Source organism: Strigops habroptila, chromosome 9 (assembly GCF_004027225.2).
Source record: "Strigops habroptila isolate Jane chromosome 9, bStrHab1.2.pri, whole genome shotgun sequence".
Taxonomy (NCBI): Eukaryota; Metazoa; Chordata; class Aves; order Psittaciformes; family Psittacidae; genus Strigops; species Strigops habroptila.
In genome coordinates, this window is record NC_044285.2 from 5,135,258 (window position 1) to 5,147,690 (window position 12,433).

A 12,433-nucleotide genomic window follows, 5' to 3' on the forward strand; every position below is an offset into this window, starting at 1 on the left:
CAGCGGCGTGTCCCGGTGTGCGTCCCCTCACCGCCTCCTCCCGCGTCCCTCCGCTCCTGCAGGCAGCGCCCGCCCGTACCGGCAGCACAACGCGTTGCCCGGCTGGGGGCAAAGCAGCAACCCCGGCCCCTCCGTACCCCGCACCCCCGGGGAGGGGGGGTACAACCCCCGAGCTCTTCCCGGCGCAAACCCCGCGGCCGCGCTATCGCCCGCCCTCCCTCCTTTCCCTCCCTCCCTAATTAGCAGCCGTGGGGAGCGCCCTGATTAGTTTAAATGCTCTTTGTAACACTGTAAGGGCGAGAGATATGTCTGTGGCTGCAGACGGGTTATATTATTTTCGGGATCGCGTTTCGGCGGAGGGAAGGGGGGAAGCCGCGGTGGGACCGCGGAGGATGCGCTGGCACTTCCCGGGAGATCACGTCGCCCCCAGCATCGTCCCTCGCTCCCGGGGGAAGCGGTCAGGCTTTTCTGGAAACTTTGCTCCAAAAGGGTATCCTCGTGTTGTGTAACATTTTCCGAGGATTTTCATTACACGTTCAGCCAAAGGTAACACAATCATAGAGGGGAAAGTTTCTTTCCGTGGCCTTTTCCCCGGCGTCGGGGCACCCCGAGGCTGCCGGGCCAGGCGACGCGCTCCAGCCCCAGCCCCAAGCGAGGGCAGCTCTGGGTTGGTGGTGGCCCCGACGGGGGTGCAGGGGAAGCTGGGCCGCGGTCGCCCCTGCAAACTTCTACCGTAATAATAAATCTTCTCCTGCCGCTCTCTCCGTGCGAATAAACCTCGGGAAAATCTCCCCGGAGTGCCTGGAAAATACACGCGGAAAGGGGGTGGGATAAGGGGAGACAGCGCTTCAAACTGGGGTTCAAACTGAGGGGGACGGGGAATTAGTGGGGGACTGTGAACCCAGATACTTGCAACAGGTACGGAAGTGTTTCACCTTTCTCCCAAGCTCTTCCCTAAAGAGAGAGGTTATTAATTTTCCGAGAGATAAAAAGCTTCATGCAGCGGGATCAATTGCGTTTGCAAAAACAAAAAAGGGAAGCAAAATGTATTTGTGTCTCAGTCTTTTTCTAGGTTGAATGATACTTGGGGAGAGCAAGAGACAGCTCCAGCTTTGGAGAGCGCGTAGTCAGCCAAGAAACTTCAAATAAAGTCCTTGAGCGGTAAAAGAGAAAGTGCAGAAACTTTCCCAAAGGTCACCTTTACAGTGAAGCTGACGCTTCTCTCGCCGTTCTCTACTCTTACATTTCTCAGGGTAGGGGGGTGATGAGGGCGCCGAGACTTCCCTAAAATCGATCGCACCTCTGCCTCTCGCCACCTTAGAGGAAAAATAGGCAGGACTGGGAAAATCAAGAGAAGTTAATAGTGCTGGGAACCGAAAGAGCAGCGCTTTGATTTACGCTGTCTGCAGGAAAGAGAAAGTGGGGGAAAATAGCAATAAAAAAAGTCTGTCCCGGACCTCTATCACAGACGGGGCTCCCGCCGTTTGCTTCGCTATTTGCAACTTAGTTTAAAACCATTTTACAACCCCAAATGAAAATGTCGGGGGGGGGGGGGGGGGGGGGGAGAAAAAAAAAAAAAAACCCAAAAAAACCCCCCAGGGAAGCGTTTCTATTTTCCAGAAAGACAAACGGTCGGTACCGGCCCGGTCCCGTCCCGGGAGCCCGTGGTTAGGGGCGGGAGCCGGCAGGAGGGAACCCTCCGCACATGTAATCACAGGCATTAATTCAATCATAATAATTCATTAGAAAGGAGCGTTAATTACTTCCTTTGCAATACTTTTCGGGTTGCAGGCGAGCCCGGGAAGGGACTGGCGATGTTCTGCCCACACTTGGACTTGGAAGGAGAGAAGCTTCGGCAGCGAAAATTGTCTTTTTTTTTTTCCCCCACGAAAATAATCCATCTTTTCCTCTTTTATTCCTCCCGATTAATTTCGTGTCTTTTCTTTCTTTCTCCTTTTTATTTTCCTCCCTTGCCCACATGGTGCCTTTTCAGCCTGCAGGTAATAAATTAATCAGGTAAAAGAGAAGAAACGGACCATATTTATTTTGAAAACGTTCCTGCATTGCCTAGCAGAGGTGGTGGGTTCAGTACTCAGATCAGTTTGGCCTTAAAAACCGGTAACGCGGCGAAACTTGCCTCAGAAGGCCTCTAAAAATAAAAATTAATAGTAATAACAAAGTAAATAAAAAAGGAAAAATATCAGTTGCTTCCTCTTTCCCAGCTGGATGTTTGGGATTGTTTCAATATCCCTTTTTCCCCTTCGAGGGTCTATAATAAAAGGGGTGAAAATGACACTGCTTTCCGCACGAGGTGGAATATTTGCTGCTTGAAGGGTGGTTTTGGAGGCTCGGGGAAGGGCTCAGCACCCACTGCCGGCTCCGCTCCCCGCAGCTCCTGCCCCGACACTGTATTAACTCCTAGTTAAGCCAGCAAATAATATTGTTCATTCATCTTTTTCAAACTTGATTTATAGCAATCGACAGGTTAAAGCGTCATCTGACTTCATTACTTTTAAAAGCTGTCTATTTCAGAACTGTCACTTTTCATCACTTAAACCGAATAAAACGGTTGAAGAAATGAATGGAGAGAGACTTGGAGATCGTGTTTATAATTCTTTGTCTCGACGCTAACATTCCTAATGACCTGACCTGTATGGGGAACCTGTGTGCCTAACGCGGCGATTAAAAACAATAATGAAAAGAAAATCAACACACCAGGCTCCAAAAGTTACAGGCAAGGTGAGAAAGTGGCAGAGGGGACGGAAGAGGACCAGGGCAGGGATGCAGCACACACACTGCCAGAGCACCATATATGATCATACATGTACTACCCACCCCTAGAGAGGTGGAAGTTAGCGCTGAGTTAATAGTAAATCACTCTCGTCTTCGTTTCTTCCTCGCATTCCAATTGCAGCTGCTTAAAATATGGGGAAAATCGAAATAAAAACATAATTTTAAAAGGAAAAGGTATCTCGGATCCATTTAATGTATTTTTCATGCACCGTTAAGGCATTATTTATTTTCAACTCTCCAACCGATCATTTCAGAGACAGTTGAGGGTGTTGTAGGGAAAAGAGAGACCCATAAAAGATCTTTTTAACTGTTATTATTATTTTGTAGAGCTGTTAAAACAGTAACCAAAACTCTCACAAATGCAATCCGAAATGACAGCTCTCGTCCCACCGTTCAGGAACTTCGCTGGCAAAATAAAACCCGGCCACTCTGCCTTCACTTTTGTGGGAGTTTTTCTCCCTGAGCCTTCAGGGTGTTTTCCTCTATCAAACTATTGCCGATAACGGGCGTTTATTAACAAACCTGCCACCCAAGTGCAGCGCCAGCGGTTTGCTTTCAGGGGGCAAAGCTGGGAGGGAGGAGAGATTACTCCCAATAAACTACACGGGTTGTTCCCCTACCTCTGCTCTCCCTGGGAGTGATGGCTCAAAATAACAGTGGCCCCGTAAAAATGGAGCCGGGGTCCCGGGAGGGAGCCGGTCCGCGGCTGAGCAAGGGGGTAGCAGGGCCAAGGTGGGGAGGGCAGGGACCGCGGAGTGTCCGCGGGTGCGAAAGGCGGGTTAATGAGCACCGGCATGGGAAGGTGGGGGGGTGCCGGGCGCGGATAGCTGTGTCCGGACGGGCTTTGTTTAATAAAATATATATGGTTTTGACTGTGATGGTTATTCGGTGGTGGTCGCTCCCCGCTGCGCACCCGCGGAGCGCCGCGCAGCCGTCCCAGCGCCGCCGCCGGGCCGGGCCGCGCTCCCTACCGCCACCTCGCTGCGCAGGGCGTAACTGCAGGCGCGTAACCGCCGCCCGCACCTGCGGGGCCGACCGCGCCGGGGCCGCGCTGAGGGTGGTTCGGGCAGAGACCAGGGGGGTTCGGCTTCACCGGGTAACACAAGCCGCAGGGTTTCAGGGAAGCTGTAAACAAATAACGGGGAGTTTTTCTCGCCTGCCTTATATGAGCTTTGCTTTTATTCCTTTCCCTTTTTTTTGACAGTGGTGCCTAACCCTTTGGGGAGACTGACCCCAGGAGCGTCCTGTAACACCAACAGCTGTGGTAGAGATGTACATTCAGTTAAAATCAGGAAAATAGGGATCACTTCCCGGCTATGGGAGTTCCTGGCAGAATTTCCGCACAAAAATGAAATAAAAATAAAGGTATTTAACTACTTTATTTTAGATTGACAAAATGGGATTTAGAAGGTGGAGTCATTTCTGTAACTACATGGAACACATACAACTATGGCATTTCTCGGGATGCTTTGAAATGTTTTAATCTCTTTGTTTTCCCTAGGAAAAAAAATAACAAACGTAAATGGTGAAAAAAGCCCACCAGCTTTAGCTGATATAGACCGAAATTTCTGCAGGGCTTAAGGGAGTAATAAGGAATGAATAAATAAATGTAAAGAAGAAGAAGAAGGAAAAGTCTCGAAATAGTTTTAGCACTTGGAAGACTCTTTGGGGAGATTATTGTTAAAAATATAAATGAAATAAAAAGAAAGCTATCCCCTCAGGCTCACCATGGGGATAGCAGTGCCACAGCCTGTTCCTAAGCACGCCGCTGACCTCTGCACGGAGACTGGGATTTGGGGGGTCCCTTCCTTCTGCTTTCTCTGAGGAGGGAGCAGAGGCACGGGCAGGGAGGGAAGGGGCAATGGGGAGGCAAGTCCCCATCTCCCAGGGCTCGCTTTGGGTGACAAGGGAAGACAAACACCCTCCGGTTCCTCCTCGCCCTCCTGCTTACAGAGAACTGCCCACCAGCGCACACGGCAGTTGTTTAGCATGAACCGTGCTATTAAGTATTGATTAAGAGCATCCACATGTTATTCCGAGAATATAAAGAGCTATTAAGAGCCATTTGACTTTACCAGAAAGTAGTGAATATTAGTTAATGAGTAATGGAGAAAATAGAGAGATGCGGGCCCCCGGCCGGCGGTACCACGATTGGATTCGTTCAAAGAAAGCAGAAAAAGAAGAGAAAAAATCGCTCTATTTTTGAATTCCGGCGAGAATTTCTACCGGGAACAATATAACCCAACAGCTGCGACAGGTGGAAGGGAGATAATTGAGCAAAAGCTGCTTTGGACAATTAATATTACGGGGAGATAATGTCCCCGGTCCGGGTTTGTAAAGAGCCGGGGTGCGAAGGGCAGCGCGGGGGGATGCAGCAGCACCCAAAAATTATGACAAATACTCCGAATTAGGGGTAAAAAAAAGAGGTAAAAAGGCAGGAAGGAGAAAAGATTGCTAAGAAATTCCCCCTGTACGGGCAGCGCATCCCACTGAGAAGTTGCCTGGTTCCCCCTTGCCCGTCCGACTCCTTTTTTTCACTCCCTTTTTTGGGGGGTTAAAAAAGGGTATTTCAGGTAGCCAACTTAATGCCCGGAGTCTTTTTTTCTTTTCTTTCTCTTTTTCTTTTTTTTTTTTTTCCCCCTAATAGCTTTTATTGCTATTGCACTTCCTACCACAAGATGCAGAGCAAGTCAGCGGAGTTTGTATTACAACTATGTCATAATGTTTCACTGATGCAAAACATGTAGCCAGAGGGGGTTGCTAATGATTCCTGGATTAGAGAGAGGGAGAGCGAGGAGTGAGAGAAAGAAAACCTGGTTTCTTTTCTTGGGTTTTTTTCTTTTTTTTTTTTTTCAGGCTACGTAAAACCTGCCCATTAATATCCAGCACTTGCAACATCTCGGTATCTCGCACAGACACGCGGATCTGCCATGAGCCTTTTAAACACCTCAAACGTTTTGCGTATTCCACCTGTTAATTATGTTTGCAGCCTATTAATTTCCAGGAGGTTCTTTTCTAGAGAAGACAACTTCCAACTTTATATGAAAGCGGGGGGGAATTGAATCCTCCAAGAGCCGGGCGTTTCCACTCGGGATGGAGACAGCTGCAAAGTCACCTTAACCCAGACCCCCACAAATCTCTCCCCTCTCGCCAGGACACATAGAACCCATGCCCTGGGTGTTCAAGGCAGCCGACCGGCTCCTCCCGGGTGTGCAGCTCCCCTGAAGCAATGAGGAGGGGGTTGGGAAGGGGAGATGCTGCCGGGATTAAGGAGCATCCCGCCGAGATGCCGCAGGGCACTGCGGGGCTTTCGTCGCCCTCCTTCTGCACTGGGCTGTAGGCCCGGCCGCGAAAGCTCCCCAGGGCAGAGTGGGACCTTGGGGAGGAGGGAGATGAGGCCAGAGGAGGGGCAGAGCCCCCTTGCATGATGAGCAAGGGGAGACGATGGGGGTCTGGATCATCCCGGCCCCGGCCGCCCTGGAGAGGAGAGGGGCTGCAGGGCTCCGGGTGCCCGTTCCCGGCTGAAGCCCAGCCGCCCGGCCCGTTCGCTCCGCAGGCTCTCCGGCAAGGCTGCGGCCGCAGCTGGAAACGATTTTGCCCCTTTGACAGAGCACATTTCTCTCTTTTCTTTTTTTTTTCCCCCTCCCGAGAGCGAACCTCCGAACCCCGTGCGGGGAATGACGGGGACCGCGGGGGACCGAGCAGTGCACAGGAGGAGGGACCATGCGTTGCCACCTCCAGTGTCCCGATACCCACGAGCTGCAGCCGGGTACGTCCCCCCCGCAGGCTCCGGGTGGGACCCCCGCTGCCGTCCTCATCCTCCTCCCATCCCGGGGCTGCTCTCCCAGTGCTGCTGCTGCTCATTGCCACCCCTGTCCCCAGGCCCGGCCTGGCACCATCCTTGCAGCGAGGCCGCATCGGCGTCGCGGGGTGCCGAAGACCCTGCGGAACCTGGGAGGGGCCGAAGAGCCCGAGACCTGAAGCACTTTCGGAAAGAGGCACCGGAGGAAGGAAAGGTTTTGGGGTCGTGATTACCACCCCGAAGACCTGCCGGCCAGGACTGAGCTTTGTACCTAAACCGTCTGTGCAGGACCAGCGGGCTGCCCCCAGCCCTGTGCCCGACCCTGGGGCTGCCACCGGCCCCGGGCACCCCATAGGGGCAGGCAGCGGTTGAAGGTGTCCGGCCCTTTTATCTCCAGATTTCGCTTAGAAGAGACGAAAAATAAAAAACTTTCAAATGTGACCTAGTTCCATCTCCCCCTCCCCCTTCCCTTTAGATATTCACGTCATCTATTAAGGGAGAAGGAGGGGGAGGAAAGAAGGGAGAAGCTAAATTTACGAGGTCTGGTGGGTTCTGGAGTCTGGGTGCTGGGAAACAGGTGTTGGCAGTTCGCTAGAGTGTCAGTCAACTTTTGGAGATGAAGTCATTAGGGAGGTAGTCTCCTCGGAACAATCTGGTGGTTTCAGTATGAGTTAATTTATACCGAAAAAAAACCAAAGGGGGGGGGGGGGGGAGAAAGGAGGGGGGGGGGGGGGGAAGAAGAGCCTGTAGAAATACCGAAGAGGACAAACATAACGAGAACAGATTCACACTCCTACAGATTATGCCACTTGGAAGTCACATCCTGAGAAAAATAGCCGCTATTGCCCAGCAGCGGGGAGGGAGTTATGAGGGGTGCAGACCCGGGGTGCGGGGGGTCCTGTCCGAGCTCCCGCAGCCGCCCCACACCTTCACCGCCTCCAAAGGTGACCACTGGCCAGGGGGTGACTGGCTAAGGGCCACCTTTCGCCTGTGTCGTCCCCCCTCCTCCGCTCCCCAGTTCCTGCGTGCGGGGCTGGAAATTGCCAGTGACCCTGAACTGTTTCTCGGCCGCGTTTGAAAACGCCGGCGATCCGCGGCCGAGACAAAAGGTTTCATGTGCACAAATACAATCTGCTACAGGCCCAAGCCCGGCGCTGCTCGAAGCTGCCGCCGCCGCTCCGCGCCCGGGAGCCGGGAGGCGGGGGGTTGAAGCGGGGACGGGGTGGTGGCTGCTCCGGTACCACCGGGGTGGAAGAGCCCGGCAAAGGCGTGGTGTGAGGCTCTGCCTGTTAGGCAGGCATCATGGCATATCATGTGCTTCAAAAGACGGGGAGGGGGGGGAGGACTGATGCTCCGATCCGATCGCCCACCCCCCTTTGGAGCTGGGTGACAAATCACCTCCGTTGTATCAACCACTTGTTTCTTTTAGTATCGCGGGGAAAGATTTCATTAATGCTTCTCCGGCCCCCCCTTCCCCTCCCTCCAAATCTCTTTTCTTGCTCAGAGTGTGTCTTCTAATCATAATTAAAATCGTCTCATATACATCGGCGTCTCTTGTGTGCATATTGAATTGCAGGTGACTGGGTGGAATGTTATTTCACTCTGGTCTCTCATTTTTACATTTCCACAATAAAATATAATAACAACAATAACAATAAGCATCCCTCCAACCCCAGCGCTCCCCCCCGGCCGCAGATAAGGCGTATTGCGAATATCGATAGAGAGAAGAAAGGCGATATTCACAATCGATCGGTTAACGGGCAGCCGTCATGCATCATGTTCAATCCCATGGCAAACCTGCTACTTCACTTAATATAATTAAGATTAAAACTCGAGTGGTGGCGGAGGCAGTGGCTGGGGGTGTTTTGCAAGGGCAGCAGCCTGGGTCGGGTGCCCGAGTGGGCAGGGTCATATAGTCATATATATATACACACATGTATGTACACAAACTGTGATTTCCACCTTGTAGCCCATATACAGGTGGGTAGGTGCGGGCTACGCGGTTGCGCAGAGGTGCGCGTTGGTTCCGCTCCGGCACTGAGCAGGAAGCTCACCCAAATGACACTTTTTAATTATTTTTCCTTAAAAGCAGAGGATTTACTGTTATTTACAGTTCCGTAATTAAGCCAATATGATGGGTTTTGAACCAGAAACCCAGTGGAGGTGGAGGGAGAGGGGCTGAAGCCAAGTTTATTGTCTATCATTTCGAGGGGGGAGGGGGAAGGTGAGTGTAATTTACGTGCTATTATTATTATTTCGGTGTGTCTGAGGCCACAAGCAAAGCATAAATCGAGGTTCTGGGTGTTTATTCCGGGCTATGTGACAGTCTGGATGGAAGGCAACGAGGTACTGTGGGAGAGTTCAGGCAGGGCTGAAACTCGGGTTTTCCTCCAGGCTTACGCAAGGGTTTATCATTCGTTTCTTTTTCCTTTCTGATTTTTTTTTCCTTGTTTTTTTTTTTTGTTTGTTTTTTTTTTTTTTTTTTTCTTAGACCAAACAGACACGCTTGGTTCATTTTATTTCGTGGCACAGTATTAAGCCCCTGCTCCTCAAAGTCCTCTAAGCCATAGGTCCGCGTTTACCTCCTCTGGAGCCAATGCAAAATACACTTCAGCTTAAGGGCTAGAGAGAAACCTTCTCCGAAAGCAGAAGCTCTGCTGAGTAGCCTGGTGCTGCTGATTATATCGTGCAACTTGAAATGATCTCAGCCGGTGGAATATTAATCAAATCAATCAGGGTTGACAAATGAGAAATATTTGAGGGAAGGTGGTAATTTACAACTTTGTTATTAGTTAAGAATCTCCCGCCTTGTAAGAGTAATTAATAACTCCTGGATGGGAACAATTTGGAGACGGCAAGAAGACAGCGTCTTGAAATAAAACAGGATAAAGAGAGGGGTTGAGAAATGAACTGCGCCTCCGTGGAAGAGAAACTGCAAATGATTTTTTAAAAGATGTCTACGGGGGCATTATATATATATAATATGTATCTAATGTATACACACGTATAAATATGGCATAATCAGCGAGAGGGCGAGCGAGGGAGACTAGACAGGAGATAAGTACTGAAAAAATAAATCATAACATTGGTTCTTGTGGTCACATCTCCCATCCAAAGATTAGACGCAATTCTGGGTTTCAAAGTACTTCAAAGAAATTATACCCAATATGCAAAAGTGCAAGTCAGAAACCAAAGGAGTGACTCCAAACTGACTCGAGAAATGTATTTTCTCCCACCTCCCTCTCATTCACACACACTCCCCCCACAATGCCTGATAAATGTGAAGACCCCTTTTCTCCCCAAGTCCCGCTCAGATGGGAAAACTCAATTGTCTGCAATGTTTATAGTGTTAACCCTACTTATCTGCAGAACCCTCCCCTCCCTACTCCTCCCTTTTCACTTTCCAGAGGCACACATTGATTATCAGACTACATGGACCCCCCTCCTCTTCCCCAACCCCACCCTCAACAACTGACCAAAATAATGACTTGTTGGAAAACTATAAATCATTTTCGTGTTTGAATCCCTGAAGACTCTATTTAAGTAAATAGGCTTACTGTGAAACAATGCATAGATCCGAGTCCTTCTCCGGATTGCTTCCAAATGCTGCCATCTCCAAAACTTTTATTTACAACAGAAGGGGAAGGGAAAAAAAAAACAACAAACCCTCAAACAACCCAACACCAAACTTTGGCAAACTTTATCTCTTCTTTATTATAAGCTTCATCCTTGCCTTGGTAAGCCCCAGCCTGTTCTACAAAAGGTGGCTAGAGATTGAGATTTATTGGTTTCCAAATGAAAAGATTCATTCGATATAAGAGGTTAACTCAAAGTTCCTTAAACCGTGACTAGCATTGGCAAGGAGCTTTGCCTAGTCAGCACAAAGGCAGTTCAAAGAAACCTTTAAAAATACACACAGATATACATACACACAAACACACTCTCACACTTTAGCCTCAACTGCAATTTTCTTTTCATTTTTGTTTCTTTCTGCCATTACAAAGCCCTGAGCCCCTTTGTAGGTAGCTGGAGGTTTTTCTTTTTCTTTCTTTTTTTTTCCTCCTTTTTTTTTCTCTTTTCCCCCAAGCTGAACTTTGCCATTTTGGTGTTGACCAACCCCCTTTTCTTTTGCAACCAGTGAATGAAAAGGCTCAAGAAAAAAAAAAAAAAAAAAAAAAAAGAAAGAGAAAAAGATTAAGAAGTAAACGGGGTGAGCAAAGAAAAAAAAAAAATCCTTCTAATTTATAGCGGGCAGAACAACGTTTAAAAAATAATAAAACACAAAGGAAACCCCAAATCTGTACAAAGAGAAGGGGGTCAGGCAAGGTGACACGGGAGAGAAAGGCACTGAGCCCACCCCAAGTTTCTGAGTTTGCTGGAAGTGGGGTGCAAGGATTCGGGGTGTCCGAATGTGCGTATCCGTGTGCCTGTGTGTCCATGTGCGTGCCCGTGGGCCCGCCCGGAGCCGCACACACCCGGCGGCAGCCGGGGCTCAATCCTGCGTGTGGAGCCTGAGCTATGCAAATGGTAATGAGGGAAAATTAACCCGGCCGTTTGCTACATCGCCGGGAGATCAGTGCCCGGCCCGGGCTGGGGGATCGAGTACTTCGGTGGGGGAGATGAGATAATCGCTCCGAAACGCACCGGTGGCGAGGGCAAACGGGGACCCGTTTGAATATCGCCTTTAATAGTAATAGTGAGAACAATAACAACAATAATAACAGCACTACTGCTCTCGCCAGAGCGTGTTACGGATAAGAACGGGAGATGTTCCCGGGCAGCTCGGCTCCGGGGCTCCGGCCGGGGCTGCCCCGGGGAGGCTGCGGGGCGAGGGCGGGGGATGCGCGGCGGCCACCGGCTTCCAGCAGCCCCTCTTGGCCCGATGTGGGGGGTGGGCACGGCAGCAGCGCGGGGGGGCCGCAGGGACGAAGCTGACCTCTCCGGGATGGGATGCTTTTAGCGAAACGTCGAAATAAAACATGAGAAGATGAAGGGATTGGACAAATTCAGCTGGAGGAGAGCGAGCTGCTGCCTTAAAAGCAGCCAGCGAGGGCTAATGAGCCCTTTGGGCAGGAACAGTGTATTTTTTTTTGTAAGTAAGACATCAGTAAACCCACAAAATTGGAAGTAGTGACAGTGCAAAATGAATCATCCTCCTATAAAGGGAATAGGAAATACAAAATACGAGCGGGGAGGGGGTGTCTATCAGGCGTGGAGCACAATAAAAATGGGTTTTTTTGCTTCCAAAGGCAGCTGAGGAAGGTGGCAGGGTTTTCCCCATGTTCCAGGAGACAATATGGGCAGTGTGATGTGCTCTGACCTGTCTCCTATTGTACAAGTCCGTCGCTGGCTTCAGCGAGGGAAAGATCGAGTTTGAGCTGAATAAAGTCCAGCAAACTTTGCTGGATGGCTGCCCTTCCTCTCCCTTCTCCTTTGAGCCTCAGTCAGAGTCGATGTAAAACTAGTCTGGATGTCAAATGTCTTAGGGCTTTTTCCGCAAGATATTTCACATATGCTTCTCCCATGTTGTTATTATTATTATTATTATTAACTGTCAGCCGGGAGGATGAAATTTTAGGTCACTGGACACTTAATTTCCAGGGGTCGTTAATTAGTAATGTTGCAGGAGTTAAAGCAGAAACTTGTTGGCTGAGATTAGATTATGTAGGAAGGAAAACCTGCGGGTGGACTCCGTGACATCTGCAACCGGGGACGACTTTCTTGTCCAGAAAAATAAACGTTGCAAAGAGTAGGGACAGACAATGATCTCCAAAGGAAGACAGGGAGGGCGGTGGGATGAGCTGGGATACCCGGAGCTGAGCCACAGCCCCAAATCCA

At 50.0% G+C, this 12,433-nt stretch overlaps 2 long non-coding RNA genes across 3 annotated transcripts in view; one reads left to right on the forward strand and one right to left on the reverse strand.

The window, feature by feature from the left end:
- The window catches only part of LOC115613009, a 33,509-nt gene extending 22,982 nt beyond the window's left edge, over nt 1–10,527 (reverse strand). Inside the window, exon 1 of one of the 2 annotated variants that reach the window (XR_003993231.1) lies at nt 10,153–10,527. This is a non-coding gene — a long non-coding RNA (uncharacterized LOC115613009). The remainder of the gene's footprint in view (nt 1–10,152) is intronic. The other variant, XR_003993232.1, reaches the window with a different exon arrangement.
- On the forward strand, nt 2,536–4,541 carry LOC115613010. Its single transcript, XR_003993233.1, has 3 exons — nt 2,536–2,739; nt 3,998–4,158; nt 4,295–4,541. It is a non-coding gene; the product is annotated as an uncharacterized LOC115613010 (long non-coding RNA).
- Nucleotides 10,528–12,433: the final 1,906 nt, after the last annotated feature.